The following is an 18,229-nucleotide window of genomic DNA, read 5'->3' on the forward strand; positions in this document are numbered from 1 at the left end:
CTTCTTTAAAAAAAAAAAGGACATTCACAGAGACCTGTGCCATAACATATAAATGACAATACGATAGGGGAAAATACTATCAGTTCCCCACACAGTGGGGGTCCTTATCTGACTGTGTGGTGGAGGACTCTTCACACAACCCACCACCCTCGTTGAATAAGGGGTTAATCTATTAAACATCTTCATACACATCTTCATACACTGTACTGTTAAAAAAAAGTGAGTCCATAGTTCTACAAGCCAGAGAGTATTCTTTGGTCTTGAATACAGGAATTGCAACCCAAATTCTGAAGCGATAAGTATCACTGCCTCTACTGACAATGAGGGTTACATTCTAACCTCCCTCCCTGATTTTCTTCATTATGTAAAGGAATCAAAATATGTAAAGCAGCCAAAACAAGAAGGAGCTCTGACAAGTATAAACAAAATATAAGTTGTGACTGAATCTCATTTCTATATAAAATGGTCAAGATAGGTAGAGACCCTGCAAGAGATTCTTCCAGCACCTCAAAAACAATCTCAAGTGAAGGAGAAATGGATAAATATATAAAGAAGACTTCACACCAACCTCCCTTAAACAAAAATGCCTTGAACAAAGGCCTTGCTGGAAGCCCTAATATGTTGTTGGAGGAGGATGATGACAGTGATCAAGGAGACTAGGCCACTGACACACTCCCAGTGTCCCGCACCTTTATACAAAGGACACTCAATAAGGCACTAGAACCACTTATAAAAGAGGTCTGTGACATCAAACAAGAAATTAACCAGATTGGTACATTGGGTTGAGTCACTAGAAAGTGTCCAATATTCCTTATGCAATTTTTCCTCTGTCACAATTGAAGGCTTCCAGAAGTGTCAGTAACATCTTAACTTTGCCTTTGATGTCCTTGAGGATCAAGAATATAGGATTCATCTAAATAATCTGAGAATAAGAGGCCTTCCGGAGTCTGTCGCAGCTGAATCCTTGATGTCAACGGTCAAAAACCTGTTTATCTCCATATTGGGAGACAACTATCAAGGAGAAACCACAACTGAGAGGGCACACAGAGCACTCAGGAAAAAAACTAAACCCACAGAAACTCCAAGGGACAATATATGTCGCCTCCTAAACTTCAGAACAAAAGATGACATCCCTAAAAAATCTAGAAATAATGAGATGTTACTTTTTGAGAGTTCTAGAATCAATATCTTTCAGGACATCTTCCCGCATACATTGCAAAACAAAGACTCATGAAACCACTCACAGATATTCTGACAGAAAGGAAGATCATGCTCTCTTGACTATTTCCTTTTGGGATCTCTTTTACCCTCGAAGGCTGAAGACAACAGATCCGTACCAAGAATGACCTCCAGAGCATCTTGATCTTACTTGACCTTCCAGATCTCCAGATTGATGATTGATCCATGGTCCAGGACATAGCTACAATTCTTTCAGTTGCCCCACCTGTTCCCTGGTAGCAGGTCTCTTCAGGCAAGATGGGGAAACAGAAAAGAAGATCTGGCAAACTGACACTCAAATGGATCATCATGGACCAGATTTGAGATCCTGTATCCTTACAGAAATCTTCTTCATTATTGCTACCGCTGTGTATGTATATAGAGTGTTGGCTATACACTAGGACATTATTATACTTTGATTAATGTTGATTTTGTTATAAATACTCTGTTCATACGGTTAACATACTTGAGAGTGATGTTTGATAATATTCTGAATTACTTTTCTTGTCTATGTATTTGTCTGTCATGTTTTACCTATTTTTTTACCATATACACTGGGTGCCTGAGTTCCTCACTTCAAACACACAGGTACAAGTTTATATCCAAGTCAATTAAAAGGCTAAAAAAATGTGAAAAAGACAATCCCCTTAAACCACCAACCCCATCCTTTTCCTTCCTGGGCTACCAAATTAGACTTATTTTCCTACTGGGCAGTGCTCGAATGCATAAATATGTCTATCCAAATTCCCCCAACTATAGCTAAGATTAAAATGATGTCCTACAATTCCAAAACTGTGGGCATTCGGTACATCCATGGCAACGCCAAGGACTATCCCATGGCCACAGTGACAGTGGGAACAGACTGTGGCGCCCAGTCCCACGAAGTCGGGGTGTTTAAGGACTTGATACATCCTGTCATACTGGGCCGTGATTTTTCTTTATTTTGGGACGTGGAGGAAGGGAACCGGTCTAAGTAGCATGGGAAAAAGCCAGGTTCCTGGAGAAGAACCCCAGACGAAGTCCCAAGTGTATGAGTTCCCACTGTGCGTCCTTGCCGGCGATGAGGGCGAGACGGTGACCGAGGAGACTGACCTGCCACAGTTAGATGTGTCTGGAGAAAACTTTGGGACTGCTCAAGTTCAGGACCTGACATTAAAGGGGGCGTTTGACCAGGTTACTGTATGTAATGGGGTTGCCCAAGAGCAGAGGGCCGATACCAGGGTTGCTGTATCGGGTGGCTAAACTAAGGGGCAGTGAGAAAGTGGAACAGCTGTTAGTGCCAGGACCATACCAACGGAGGGTACTGGATATGGCACACTCACATATTCTGGGGGGACACCTAAGGGTGGAAAAAACTCAGGAGAGAATAGTGAGGAGGTTTTATTGGCCAGGATGTTACCAGGAGATCTTAAACTATTGTAGGTCCTGCCTCACCTGACAGATAACCGCGCCCACCTCCCACTTCCGTAGCCCCTTAGTTCCACTACCTGTGATAGAAGTTCCCTTTGAGAGGATTCACATGGACCTTGTGGGCCCTCAGTTAAATCGGCCCGGGGTCACTAATATATCTTGGTCATCATGGACTATGCGACCTGGTACCCCAAAGCGGTACCCTTAAGGAACTCGTCCAGTAGGAGCATAGCTCGGGAACTTGTCCACATCTTTGCCAGGACCGGCCTGCCGAAGGAAATCCTGACGCACCAAGGAACCCCATTCATGAGCAAGGTGATGAAGGAGCTGTGTAAAGTGCTTCGAATTACCCAGCTGTGAACCTCCGTTTACCATCCACATACCGATTGCCTGGTGGAGCGCTTTAATAAGACTCTGAAAGCAATGCTCAACAAGGTCGTTGAGAAAGACGGTCGAGACTGGGACTACGTGCTTTCGTTTCTACTGTATTCCGTCATGGAAGTTTCCCAAGCCTCCACTAGCTTCTCTCCGTTTGAGCTTCTATATGGCCGGCATCCAAGGGGTCTCCTAGATATCGCCAAGGAAACCTGTGAGGCCGAGGTAACCCCCCACGAGAGCATCATCGAACATGTCGCCCAGTTACAGGAGAGAATGGCGAAAGTGATGACCATCGTGAAGGAACATCTCCTCCGGGTGCAGGAAGCCCAGACGAGGGTGTATAACCAATCGGCAAGGCTGAGACAGTTCCAGCCTGGGGATCACATTCTGGTTCTCATTCCCACTGTCGAAAGTAAATTTCTGGCCAAGTGGCAAGGTCCATATGAGGAACCATGTGAACTTGCTCAAGCCGTGGCGGGACCGGGAACCAGTGGAAACGCCTTGCCTGGGAGCCGCTCTTGAAGGCAAGGTGGAAGAGGTCACTATAGCAAAGACTCTATCACGGGCCCAGAAGCAACAATGTCGAGAACTACTACAGCGAAATCGGGAGTTGTTCAGTCCTTTATGTTCAACTTTATGTTGGCTGGACTATTTGACCCCTCAATAAAAGATTAGTGGAGCACATGAGAAATATTAAGAATAAATTTGAAGGGCACCCCATCTCGAAACAATTTAAAGATAAACATAATGGTCTTCTGAAGGGGATTGAAGTAACAGGCATCCAAATTATACAAAAACACTGGAGACAAGGCAACTTTATCAAACAGATGTAAAGAGCAGAAACAAACTGGATTTTCAAGCTGGACTCCTTGAGACCAAATGGTCTCAATGTTGGGATAGAGCTATTTGCTTTTAATTAAGAACTGTGCCTTTAATTGCGATAAACCAGTTCCCACATGGACATGTATAAAAAGGAGCATAAGGGAACTATAGGCCATCCCTGATGAAGGATACCGCAGTATCCGAAATGCATAGGATCTTTTTGGCCTTCCCTGCTATCCGTTCTCAACCCAGGTCACGTGATCGCCCAGGACCTGATGTCACGCAGGTCCTTGTGCGCAGGTCCTAGTACCTCAAGCGCACCTCCGGACACCACGCACTCTGCCGGAGTTTCCGGCCGGGACTCCGGCACTGCCTCCTGCTCTACGGACCGCGAGCTTCCACTGCACCCGCACGTGCATTACCAACCCTTTTTCCAAGAACAAGGACGCAAGGTAACAATTACTTACCTGCACACTACGTCTTATCCCGCATCATAAAGTATATTACCGGATCCTTTGCATCTGTGCCTGCCATTCCTCCACAAAGAAGCTTTTGTTCTTATTTTTTACCTCTTGCACGCATGAAACTCCAACAGAGCCTATTGGCTCCCCCCAGACCCAGGATCTTGAACCTGCCGGTTCTCATATCATTTGTGCCTACAAATCAGACCTACAATTAAGCTGATCACCTCAGCAAACTACTTCAACAGTGTAAATACCAGCGCTCTATTCCGGCTATACTCGTCAGGAACTCGCTGGCTACTACAAGCCCGATTGGCATCATTATCAAACAGACTAACCTATAACCTTGGTAACTATCCCTACTTCTGTACCACAAGTTGTTTCTTATAAACCAGAATGCACTAGTATATCTTCTAGTTACCCACAGGTCATTTGTAGTGTTGAGCGAACATGCTCGACACTGCTCGGTACTCGCCCGAGCATCACGCTACTCGGGATGTTCGGCGAGCACCGAGCATTTCCGGGTTACTCGGGCGGGAGCTCGGGTCTCCGCCCTGCATGTTTGGCGCTCTTTACAGAGCCAATGAACATGCAGGGATTGCCAGCCAGTCACTGTAATGCCGCATCCATGTTGTTTGTGGGCATTTTGGCTGTTAGAGCTGAAAAGAGGACATCGGTAAACCGCGCGCCTGCAGGCGCGCGCATTTTGAAGCTTTTTTTTAAGCTTTTTTCACTGTTTCCAGAACATTAACAGTAAGAACATGGAAGAGTCCAGGAGCCATTTGGTGAGCTGCATATCCTGCTACATGTTCACAGACTTGCCAGTGGAAAAGCCAAACTTCACATGCCAGAAATGCAAGCTTGTGTCCCTGTTGGAGGAAAAGTTGCGAAATCTAGAAGAGAGGTTAACTACCTTGAAAATCATTAAGGAAGGTGAAGAGTTCTTAGACAGAGCAGAATTATCTCTTCATGATTCAGAATGAGAAGAAATTCCAACTGCACCTGACGAAACAGAGGAATGGAAGCATGTGACCCACAGAAGCAGGAGGATCGAGAGGCAGTCAGCACCCATACTGCTCAGGAACCAGTACCAGGCTCTCACGCAGGAGAACCATGAATAAATACAGCAAAATAAGACTTTGCCAGCAATGAATAACCTTGTAAGCCCTCAGAATCCTCCTGGATGGAGAAAGAAGAATGTTGTGAAGAAAAAACGGAGAGTGGTGGTCATGGGGGATTCCCTGTTAAGAGGAACAGAGGCCGCTATCTGCAGACCAGACATAACCTCAAGAGAAATGTGCTGTCTTCCAGGAGCAAAAATTAAAGATGTGTCTGACAGGATATCAAGACTCTTCAGACCTACAGATCACTACCCATTCCTGCTAATACATGTGGGGACAAATGACACCGCAAGAAAGGACCTGGTAACCATCTGCAGTGACTTTGAAGACTTAGGCAATAAAGTGAAAGAATTGGGAGCGCAGGTGGTCTTCTCATCCATCCTCCCAGTGGATGGCCATGGAACAATGAGGTGGAATAAGATTCTACAGGTGAACAACTGGCTACGTCGATGGTGCTGTCAACAAGGATTTGGATTTCTGGATCACGGAATGAATTACCTATACGATGGACTACTTGCTAGAGATGGAGTGCACCTTACGAAGACTGGAAAACATGTATTTGGAAGTCGCCTTGCTACGCTCATCAGGAGAGCTTTAAACTAGAACAATGTGGCAAGGGAAGCAAAAGGCCAGAAAAAGCCATACAACTGACAAATACTATTGAGATCTCTGCTACTGGAAGTGGAAAGGAAGAACAAAGACAAAACAATTTAAATAATAAAAATATGGGAGGAAGAGAAACCAATCACAAACTAAAATGTTTTTATACAAATGCACAAAGCATGGGCAACAAACAAGGAGAATTGGAACTACTAACGCAGGAAAAGGAATATGATGTCATTGGAATCACTGAAACTTGGTGAGACGATACACATGATTGGAATAAAAGGCTAAAAGGATACAACTTATTTGCAAGAAACAGACTTGATAAACGAGGAGGAGATGTCGCATTGTATGTTAGAAAAGCGTATATCTGCACAGAGATTGAAGCTTCAGAGACTGGGAGTTCTGTGGAAACTGTTTGGGTAAGAATACAAGGAGAGAACAACGGAAAGGACACCATTGTAGGCATTTACTACAGGCCACCTGGGCAAGCTGAAGATATGGATGAACTCTTTATGTATCAAATGACCAAGTTCTCCAAAAAAATATGACGTAGTGGTCATGGGAGATTTCAACTATCCAGACATTTGTTGGGAATCTCTCTCAAGTAAAACTAACAGGTCAAGCAAATTCTTATCCTCTCTTGCTGACAACTTTATCTTCCAAAAGGTAGGGGAGAAAACAAGGGGATCTGCTACTTTGGATCTAATCCTTATAAACAGGGAGGAAATGGTTGAGGAGGTAAAGGTGGCTGGGACCCTAGGAGGCAGCGATCATGCTATTATAGAATTTTGGATAACTAGAGGAGGAAGACATGTGAAGACTCAAACTTCAAGGTTAGATTTTAGAAAGGCAGATTTTAAGAGACTCAGAAAGAGAATAGGAGGGATCCAATGGCTGGATGTCCTTAAGGACAAAAATGTCCAGGAAGGATGGGAAATTTTTAAAAATGAAATTCTCAAAGCACAATCGTTAGCAATCCCGAAAAGTAGGAAGAATGGGAAGCATTTAAGGAAACCAGGATGGATGAACACAGAACTTAAACACATGCTAAAAAGAAAGAAAGAAATGTTTATTAAATGGAAAGAGGGAGGCATATCTAAAGAAGATTATAATGCAGTCTGCAGATCCTGCAGAGCACGTATCAGGATAGCTAAAGCTGACAATGAATTAAGGCTTGCAAGAGATGTCAAAAGCAATAAAAAAGGATTTTGGGGGTATGTCAAAAGTAAAAGAAAAGTCAAAGATGCTATAGGATTTTTACAGGATGAAAATGGAGAAATGGTAAGAGAGGATGTTGAGAAGGCCGAACTTTTTAATTCCTATTTTGCATCTGTTTTCTCTCAGAAAAAAAATGTAACATCAACTGATCTTCACTGTCCTTTTAAAGGAATAGAGGAATCCAAGTTATCTGTAAACAGAAAGATTGTGAGGGAATATTTAGCTAACATAAATGAGTTCAAGTCTCCAGGTCCAGATGAATTACACCCCAGAGTACTGAAGGAGATCGTAGAAGAAATTTTAGAACCACTCTCCATAATCTTTGAAAATTCTTGGAGAACAGGAGAAGTCCCAGAAGACTGGAGAAGAGCAAATGTTGTTCCTATCTTCAAAAAGGGGAAGAAGGTGGACCCAGGGAACTATAGGCCGGTGAGTCTGACTTCTATAGCAGGAAAGATCTTTGAACAAATTATTAAACAACATGTATGTAAGTACATGGATAAGAATGAAGTGATTAACCAGAGTCAGCATGGGTTTGTAACTAACAAGTCATGTCAGACTAACTTAATTTCCTTCTATGACAGAATCACTGACTGGGTGGATCAGGGAAATGCTGTAGATATAGTATATCTTGACTTCAGCAAAGTATTTGACAAAGTATCTCACACCATCCTTATTGAAAAAATGACCAAGTATGCAATGGACCAGGCAACTGTTAGGTGGATTCATAACTGGCTTAGTGATCGGACTCAAAGGGTGGTTGTAAATGGCTTCACATCCAGCTGGATGAATGTCTCAAGTGGGGTACCACAGGGCTCCGTCCTGGGACCTGTATTGTTCAACATCTTTATCAATGATTTAGATGAAGGAATTGAGGGTAAACTGATTAAATTTGCTGATGACACAAAGCTAGGAGGGATAGCTAATACTAGAGAAGAGAGAGAGAGGATTCAAAAAGACCTAAATAAACTGGAGCAGTGGGCAGCAACCAACAGAATGGTTTTTAACAGGGAAAAATGCAAAGTACTACATCTGGGCAATAAAAATGAAAAAAGCATATACAGAATGGGAGGAATAGAGCTAAGCAACAGTACATGTGAAAAAGACTTAGGTATACTAATAGATCATAGACTGAACATGAGTCAACAGTGTGATGCAGCAGCAAAAAAGGCAAATACAATTCTGGGATGTATTAACAGAAGCATACAGTCTAGATCACGTGAAGTCATTATCGGTCTTTACTCCTCTTTGGTCAGACCTCATCTGGAATACTGTGTACAGTTTTGGGCACCACATTTTAAAAAAGACATAGACAAACTGGAGCAAGTTCAGAGAAGAGCGACCAGAATGGTGACTGGTCTGCAAACCATGTCCTATGAGGAACGGTTGCAGGATTTGGGAATGTTTAGCTTGCAAAAAAGAAGACTGAGAGGAGACTTAATAGCTGTCTACAAATATGTCAAGGGCTGTCACATTGTAGAAGGATCATCTTTATTCTCATTTGCACAAGGAAAGACTAGAAGCAATGGGATGAAACTAAATGGGAGGAGACACAGATTAGATATTAGAAAAAACTTTTTGACAGTTAGGGTGATTAATGAGTGGAACAGGCTGCCACGAGAGGTGGTGAGTTCCCCTTCAATGGACGTCTTCAAACAGAGGCTGGACAGACATCTGTCTGAGATGATTTAGTGAATCCTGCTTTGAGCAGGGGGTTGGACAAGATGACCCAGGAGGTCCCCTCCAACTCTACCATTCTATGATTCTATGATTACAGTGATTGGCTGGCCGCACAGCGTCACCTCGAGTATTTAAAACTGGGCGCCGCCATCTTGGACACAGTCGCTCCGGATCAGACAGTGTAGGGACAGCACTGCTGATTTAGGGAGAGATATATCCTGCAAAATAGTTAGTGTAGGGTCTGTAAAGGCTGCCAGATCAAACAAACAGTCCTTCTCAGGACTAATATCCATCCCAGGTATATCAGGCAGGCAGGCAGGCAGGCTGTATAGGAGACGCAGTGGTTATAGCAGCAAACGCTGCATTACAGTCCTGTGTGCTGCTCCTGTTGCTGAAATTGCTGGACTTAGCTCCAGGTCCCGGGGCCAGGAAAAATCCCTTTTTTTATCTAAATCCTCTTTTTTTTTTTCCTCCTTCACAATGTACAAATACCCATCTTATTAACCTTTTGGTGTCCCCCCCCCAAAAAAAAAAGTGTGCCTCTGATTTTTCAGACACAAATATATCTGTTGAAAATAGTCTGGTGTAGGCCAGAGAAATAGAAGTATGGTTTTGCAGTTCTATGGGCCATTTGTATCTAAAAAAAAACAGTTTGAGTGTGTCGCTCACTGTTCAGCCGCAAATATATATATATTTTAAAAAGCCTGGTATACACCAGTAAATTATTACTGTGGTTTTGATGTTCCACGGTAAAACATCTCTATTATCCTGTTTTTGGCATTTTTTGCTGTATACAAATAATAATAGTGTCTCCCTGATTTTTCAGACACAAATATATCTGTTGAAAATAGTCTGGTGTAGGCCAGAGAGACAGAAGTGTGCTTTTGCTGTTCCACGGTAAAAAATCTCTATTATCCTGCTTTTTGCTTTTTTTTGCTGTAAAAAAAAAAAAAATAGTGTCTCCCTGATTTTTCTGACACAAATATATCTGTTGAAAATAGTCTGGTGTAGGCCCGAGAAATATAAGTGTGGTTTTGCAGTTCCACGGTACAAACCTCTGTATTATCCACTTTTGGGCCATTTGTATCTAAAAAAAACAGTTTGAGTGTGTCGCTCACTGTTCAGCCGCAAATATATATATATTTTAAAAAGCCTGGTATACACCAGTAAATTATTACTGTGGTTTTGATGTTCCACGGTAAAACATCTCTATTATCCTGTTTTTGGCATTTTTTGCTGTAGAAAAATAATAATAGTGTCTCCCTGATTTTTCAGACACAAATATATCTGTTGAAAATAGTCTGGTGTAGGCCCGAGAAATACAAGTGTGGTTTTGCAGTTCCACGGTACAAACCTCTGTATTATCCACTTTTGGGCCATTTGTATCTAAAAAAAACAGTTTGAGTGTGTCGCTCACTGTTCAGCCGCAAATATATATATATTTTAAAAAGCCTGGTATACACCAGTAAATTATTACTGTGGTTTTGATGTTCCACGGTAAAACATCTCTATTATCCTGTTTTTGGCATTTTTTGCTGTATAAAAATAATAATAGTGTCTCCCTGATTTTTCAGACACAAATATATCTGTTGAAAATAGTCTGGTGTAGGCCCAAGAAATACAAGTGTGGTTTTGCAGTTCCACGGTACAAACCTCTGTATTATCCACTTTTGGGCCATTTGTATCTAAAAAAAACAGTTTGAGTGTGTCGCTCACTGTTCAGCCGCAAATATCTCTATTTAAAAAAGTGTGGTATACCCCAGTAAACAATAACTGTGGTTTTCCTCTTCCACGGTTCTAATCTACTCTTTATTACCCTTTTTCCATTGATAGTGCAAGTGTAAGCTATTTTACTTCATTTAAAATGGGAAAGGAGCGTGGCAAGGGACGTGGAAGTGGACGTTCTGGTGATGGTTCGTGCAGAGGACGGGGCCGTGGCCAAGGTGAAAATGTGCCACAACCAACAGCCACATCTTCTCGCTCCCACTTCTTGACCGAATTACTAGGGAAGCACAGAACAACACCAGTATTGAGAACTGATCAGTGTGAACAGGTTATTAATTGGATAGCAGACAATACTTCCAGTTACCTGGGCACCACCACCTCCGGTCTGTCTTCCACATGGTCAACTCTTAGTAGCCGTGAGTCTCGATCGCATACTCCTCCTCACCCTGATGCTCCTTCCTCCCACCATGCCGAGTGTCGTCAGACAGCAAGTGATCCCACACTTGGACACTCTGAAGAGCTGTTCACTGGTCCATTTCCATATTTGGGCCCCTCGCCTGATCCGCTTGAAGTGGTGGAACAGGAGATCCCATGTTGCGATGCCCAAATATTTGAACAGCCACGGCCACAGGAAGTCGACGTTGGCAATCTGTCACAAGAGGTGGACGATGACGAGACACAATTGCCAGGAAGTGAGGAGGAGGATCGTGGTGCGCAAGTGGAAGAGGAGGAGGTGGTGGATGATCTAGTAACTGACCCAACGTGGAAGGAGGACATGCAGAGTGAGGCCAGCAGCACACAGGGGGAGGGAGGCAGAGTACCCCAACAGGCAGGAAGAAGCAGTGTGGTGGCCGCAGACAGAAGGCAGGCAACCTTTCCCCGTAACACCAACACGAGGGACGTTGTCAGTACAAGCGGTAGGTCTTCCAGAGTCTGGAATTTTTTTAAAGACTCTGCTGATAACCCCAAAAAGGCCATATGTTCCACCTGCCATGCCAGCATCAGCAGGGGTGACAAAACTACCAGCCTGACCACCACCAGCATGATCAGGCACATGGCAGCAAAGCACCCGACTTTGTGGGGCGAAACCCAGGGTCCACGACCAGTGTCAGCAGGTGTCACCACTGCTTCTTCCACTGTTGTGCGTGCAATAGAACCCCCTGTTGTGTGTGCAAGGCAATCCCCTGTCCATACTGCATGTAAAGATGCCCCCTCTTCTCAGTCTTCACTTGTTATGACAGTTTCTCAAGAAACAGCATCAACGTCCACGTCCACGTCCCACCGCAGCGCTCAATTGTCCATATCCCAGACCTTTGAACGAAAGCGGAAATTCGCAGCTAACGCCCCACAGGCCACAGTCCTAAATTCGCACATTTCACGACTGCTTGCATTGGAAATGCTGCCTTTTAGGCTGGTGGAGACGGAATCCTTCCGCAATCTTATGGCGGTGGCCGTCCCTCGGTACTCGGTCCCCAGCCGACACTATTTTGCCCTGTGTGCCATCCCCGCACTACACAAGCACGTGTCCCAAAGCATCTGCCGTGCCCTCAACAACGCAGTTACTGGGAGAGTCCACCTGACAACGGACATGTGGACAAGTGCTTGTGGCCAGGGACGGTAGATCTCTCTGACGGCACACTGGGTAAACATAGTGGAAGCCGGGACCCAGTCGGACCTTGGGACGGAACACATCCTCCCCACACCGAGGATTGCGGGCCCTATGTCAGTCAGAGTTGCCCCCACAGTGTACAGCTCCTGCGCATCCTCCTCCTCCTCCTCCTCCTCCTCCTCATGTTCAGCCTCCATCTCAGATATCACCACATCAGTTACAAGCTGGAAGCATTGCAGTATTGCCTCCGCCAAGCGGCAACAGGCTGTGCTGAAACTCATAAGCTTAGGTGATAAACCTCACACTGCTTGTGAGTTGTGGACAGCTGTGAAAGAGCAGGCAGATCTGTGGCTGAGACCGCTGAACCTACATCCCGACATGGTCGTGTGCGACAATGGCCGTAACCTGGTGGCGGCTCTGAGCGAGGTGAGATCACACACGTACCATGCCTGGCTCATGTGCTTAACCTCGTGGTTCAGCGGTTTCTTAAATCGTACCCCGAGTTGCCAGATCTGCTCGTGAAAGTACGCCGCCTGTCAGCTCATTTTCGCAAGTCGGCTACAGCTTCCGCCGCCCTTGCTGTGTTGCAGCAGCGTTTGCAGCTTCCGGCACACCGACTGGTGTGTGATGTCCCCACACGTTGGAACTCTACCCTCCACATGTTGCAAAGGATTTGTGAGCAGAAGAGAGCAGTTGTGGAGTACCAGCAGCAACAAGGCCGTCGATATTCAGGTCAGACTCCACACATAAGACCTCAGGAGTGGACCTGGATGTCTGACATATGTACCATCCTGACAAACTTTGAGGAGGCCACCAAGATGGTGAGTGGCGATGACGCCATCATTAGTGTCAGCATCCCACTTGTCTGTCTTTTGCAGCGCTCTCTGCAGAGAATTAAAGAGGAGGCATTGCAGCCAGAGTATGATGAGATGGATCAAGAAGCCGTAGCGGGCGATTACACACAGCCCAGCCTCATCTCATCCCAACGTGCATTGGGGGACAATGAGGGAGAGGAGGAGGAGGAGGAGGAGGAGGAAGAACAGGAGCTGCTATCATGCGTTGTAGATGGTAGTACCTGTACAAGTGTCATACCGTCGGTTCAGCGTGGGTGGCCTGAGGACAGGGGGGAGGAGGAAGAGGAGGAGGAGGAGGAGAGCATGGTCAGTCGTCATCTTGGTGAGGACACGGAAATCTTGCCCGTTACCAGTCTGGCACGCATGGCTGACTTTATGTTACGCTGCCTTAACCGTGACCCTCGCGTTGTCAAAATGTTGGGTGACAGTCATTACTGGTTGGTGACACTTGTAGACCCCCGCTACAAGGAGAACTTTCACTCTCTTATTCCTGAGGTGGAGAGGTCTACAAAAATGGGGCAATACCAGAAGGCCCTTGCTGCAGAACTCTTAAAAAAATTCCCATCTGAACACGCTAGCGGCAGAGGTCACAGTTCGTTGCCCAACCAAGGCGTACAGGCGAGAGAGATGCAACTCCAATCCAGCAGAGGCAGGGGAACACTGTCAACGTTCTGGGACAGTTTTCTGACAACCGCCCAGCTTACAGGCCCTGAGGCGCGGGGTACTCTCACAAGGAGTGGAAAGTTTCAAAAGATGGTGAGGGAGTACCTTGCCGATCGTACCAGCGTCCTCCGTGATTCCTCTGTGCCTTTTAATTATTGGGTATCCAAGCTGGACACTTGGAATGAACTCGCTCTGTACGCCTTGGAGATCGTGGCCTGCCCTGCCGCTAGCGTGTTATTGGAGCGTGTTTTTAGTGCCGCTGGAGGAATTATAACTGATAAGCGCACTCGCCTGTCAACTGACAATGCTGACAAGCTGACCCTTATCAAAATGAACAAGGGCTGGATTGGGCCAGACTTCTCATCACCACCAAATGACAGCAGAGTAACATAAAGTCAAATCCACTGTGTTATTTCGGGAGGTGTATTCATATGCACCGCTTCACACCCACACATGGGTATACGCTTCCTCGTTTCGGCTGTTTAATCTTCTTCTCCTTATCCTCAGCCTCCACCACCACTATACCACCAGGGTGCCAGCATTGCAAGTTCCTCCGTCCTAATTTTTGGCAGCTTTTGCTGGGAAAGCATAAGCAAATACTATGGGAGATCCACTCCCCAATAATGGGACTTATGTTTGTAATATGCTGTACTGCATGGCTCTTGTAAGGGGCATTGCAAGTTGCTCCGTCCTAATTTTTGGCAGCTTTTGCTGGGAAAGCATAAGCAAATACTATGGGAGACCCACTCCCCAATAATGGGACTTATGTTTGTAATATGCTGTACTGCATGGCTCTTGTAAGGGGCATTGCAAGTTGCTCCGTCCTAATTTTTGGCAGCTTTTGCTTGCAAGGCATAAGCAAATACTATGGGACACCCACTCCCCAATAATGGGACTTATGTTTGTAATATGCTGTACTGCATGTGACGCGCCCCCTGGGCCGTGTGTACACGTGTGTGGGATACCCGGTGCCGGGTCTCTGGGGTCTGTAGTCTCTGTGGCGGTGACCCGGTCCCTTGGCTCAGGCTGGTCAAACCAGTGGCAATCTTTCTTAGGTTTTGAGGTTAATTGTCCGACTGTGCCACCCGTGGATTGCGGTCAGGGAGTACCACCGCTGCGAGGCAGACCGCTGAGGCTGGTGTTGTGTGCGCAGCATAAAATGGGATAACTCCCCTCGGGAGGAGTATAGCCTCGGGGCAGTGAGTGTGGATGATGGGGGTGATGGTGCACGAGCGCAGCAGGAATGACTCAGAGTCTTTGCAGTGCAGTTCAGGGTCTTTACTGATGATTATAAGGTAGACCCTCCCGGGAGTACTGGCTAGCATAAGAGGCCTGGTCAGTCTGTGAGCAAGCAGGAGTTCCCCTGGCCAGGTGGAGTTGTAGGCCTCCCCGTCTGTCTGCACTCTTCCTGGCTACCTTGCTGTAAGCAGGTAGAAGTAGCCCACGTCCCTGAGTGTACCGTGTAGGGCTCACCCGTATGGCTGGTGACTTGGGGCCTTCTGTTAGCCTCCGCTCCCCGACGGCGGTGCTGGTCCCTTGCTTGTGACTGAGCCTCCGGGCTTCTATGGCCAGAGGACCTGAAATCCCCTGCCGGCTGGTTTCTGCTGCTGGATATATAAGTCCTCACAGCTTTGGACTCCTGTGTCCGGTTCCTATTGTCTTCTGCCAGGGCGAGCTCTGCTCAGCTTCCAGCCCCTCGTCTTTAGCTCCTAGCTCCTACAGAGCTCCTTGCTGTTACTTTCCCTTGCTCTCACTCTGACTCTGACTGTTCTCTGTTCTCTGACTCACTCAACCCCACCCCAGATCCAGTTTATAAGGGCAGAATTCTCCCCTCCCAGGACTGGGGCAGGAGGATGTTGCATGTTTAAGGGATCCTGACCAGGAAACCTCCCACTTGCTCTCCGACGTAATCTCTATTACTGTGGTGACCAGACCCCTGGGGTGCCACACATGGCACTTGTAAGGGGCATTGCAGTAACATAGTAACATAGTAACATAGTTTGTAAAGCCGAATAAAGACTTGCGTCCATCAAGTTCGACCTGTTAGTTCTGTAATTGCTAAAGTTGATCCAGAGGAGGGCAAAAACCCCAAATGATTTGGCCAATCTTCACCTGAGGAAAAATTCCCTCCCGACTCTGAAACCAGCAGTCAGAATAAATCCCTGTATCAACCTACTATTTTATTTTATTTTTAAGTATATGCTGAAATCTGCCTGGTATCTAGAAATGCATCCAGTCCCCGCTTGAACTGGTGTAGTGAATCCGACATTACCGTCTCCTCACTCAGTGAATTCCATATTCTCACTGCTCTTACCGTAAAGAACCCCTTCCTATGCTGGTGCTGAAACCTTTTCTCTTCCAGTCTTAGTGAATGCCCTCTTGTTACCGTAATATCCCTCCTTTTGAACAAATCCCAGGCAAGATCTCTATACTGTCCCCTAACATATTTGTACACATTTATTATGTCCCCCCTCAACCTTCTCTTTTCCAGGCTGAATAGTCCTAGTTTTGACAACCTCTCTGGGTATTGCAGTCCCTCCATTCCCTTTATTAATTTTGTTGCCCTCCTTTGTACCTTTTCAAGCTCATTTATATCCTTTCTATATATTGGGGCCCATAACTGAGCACAGTATTCCAAGTGTGGTCTGACCAGTGCTTTGTACAGTGGAAGAACAATGTTCTCATCCTTTGCAGCTATACCTCTTCTGATACATCCCATTACCCTGTTTGCCCTTACAGCAGCGGCCTGACTTTGGGCACTCCAATTTAGTTTGCTATCAATCAAGATGCCCAAGTCCTTCTCCATCTCTGAATTCCCCAATGATTTCCCATTCAGTGAGTACTGGTGACTTCCATTTTTCCTTCCCATATGTATGACCTTACATTTCTCCTCGTTAAACCTCATTTGCCATTTAATGCTCCACCTACCCAGCTTATCCAAATCCCTCTGTAGGTCTGCACTGTCCTCTTTTGTATTAATTGTTTTACATAACTTTGTGTCATCTGCAAATATTGATATTTTACTATTTATCCCGTTGACTATGTCGTTAATAAAGATATTAAATAACATTGGGCCTAGTACAGACCCCTGTGGTACCCCACTAGTGACGCTTACCCAATCTGAGTATATTCCATTTATAACCACCCTCTGCCTTCTATCCTTTAGCCAGTTAGCTACCCACTTGCAGACATTTTCCCCCAGCCCCATCATTCTCATTTTGTATACCAACCTATTATGTGGCACGCTATCGAACGCTTTTGAGAAGTCGAGATACACGACATCCACTGGTTCCCCCTGATCTACTCGAGAGCTAACCTCCTCGTAGAAGTCAATCAGGTTTGTTTGGCAGGAGCGATTCCTCATGAATCCATGTTGGTTCGGGATTAAAAGATTATTAGCATCAAGATGCTCCGTAATTGCCTCTTTAATGAAGCTTTCAAAAATTTTGCCCACAACGGACGTCAGACTCACCGGCCGATAGTTTCCGGCGTCACTTTTCGCTCCCTTTTTGAATATTGGCACTACATTCGCCTGTCGCCAATCAAGTGGCACAGACCCAGTCTCAACAGAGTCCTTAAATATAAGATATAACGGTCTGTCTTCCCCTCTATGCTCCACCCCCAGTATTGACCCATTGAGTGTCTGCTCGGTGAGCAGCAAACTCCGTTCCAATGTTGTCGATGCTCCTCAGTACCGCTATCTGAGCACTTAGATCCAGAATTTGGGCTTCCAAGTGCACGATATGCTCACATCTCTCGCAGCAGTATGGATCCTCGAGCGGTTGCTCACTGAATGCATACATTGCGCAAGATGTACACTGCACGGCTTCGGCCAAAATGGACGTCATTCTAAATATGGGGATACAGTCAGTATATATATACAAGTACAAAACACAATTATTTATATATAGGTGTATGGACGGGGATCAATTAGGGATGTGCAAGTGTATCAATTAGATATCGGCGGGGGATCAGTTAAGTATCAAGTATGGACGGGGGAATCAGATAAGTAGGTCAGGTGGATTAATTAAGTAAAAAGTAAAGTAAAGAAAGAATGAAATACAGTCAGCAATTCAGTCCTAAGTCCTCCCTTCCAAACTCCCTGAATCCAAAGTCACTGAAAAACAAGTCACACACTTACTTTCGTTCGCACTTACGCTCCGGACACACGCAGCTCGTTCACACTCGCAAACTAAGAGATTTAAAGAGTTTTTGTTTTTTTTTCTTCCTTTTCCAGCAATGTACCCTTCACCTCAATGCACTTCCAAAGGACTTGCTGTCCAACCAGCTGCCCCTTATAAACCCTTAATTATGACCCCTTCCCCTTAATTAACCCCTTGTGAGTAAATCTACACCTCAGGATTTTAGTGCAATGTAGTTAACCCTTAAATACACAGGTAGTAAACTAAGAAACTAAAACTGTAGTGAGAAAATAGGTTTTAAAAAGCCCAATAAATCTAAACA

The sequence above is a fragment of the Phyllobates terribilis genome, unplaced genomic scaffold, assembly GCF_046119375.1.
Source record: "Phyllobates terribilis strain yellow unplaced genomic scaffold, ASM4611937v1 Scaffold_1__5_contigs__length_1240528914, whole genome shotgun sequence".
Lineage (NCBI taxonomy): Eukaryota > Metazoa > Chordata > Amphibia > Anura > Dendrobatidae > Phyllobates > Phyllobates terribilis.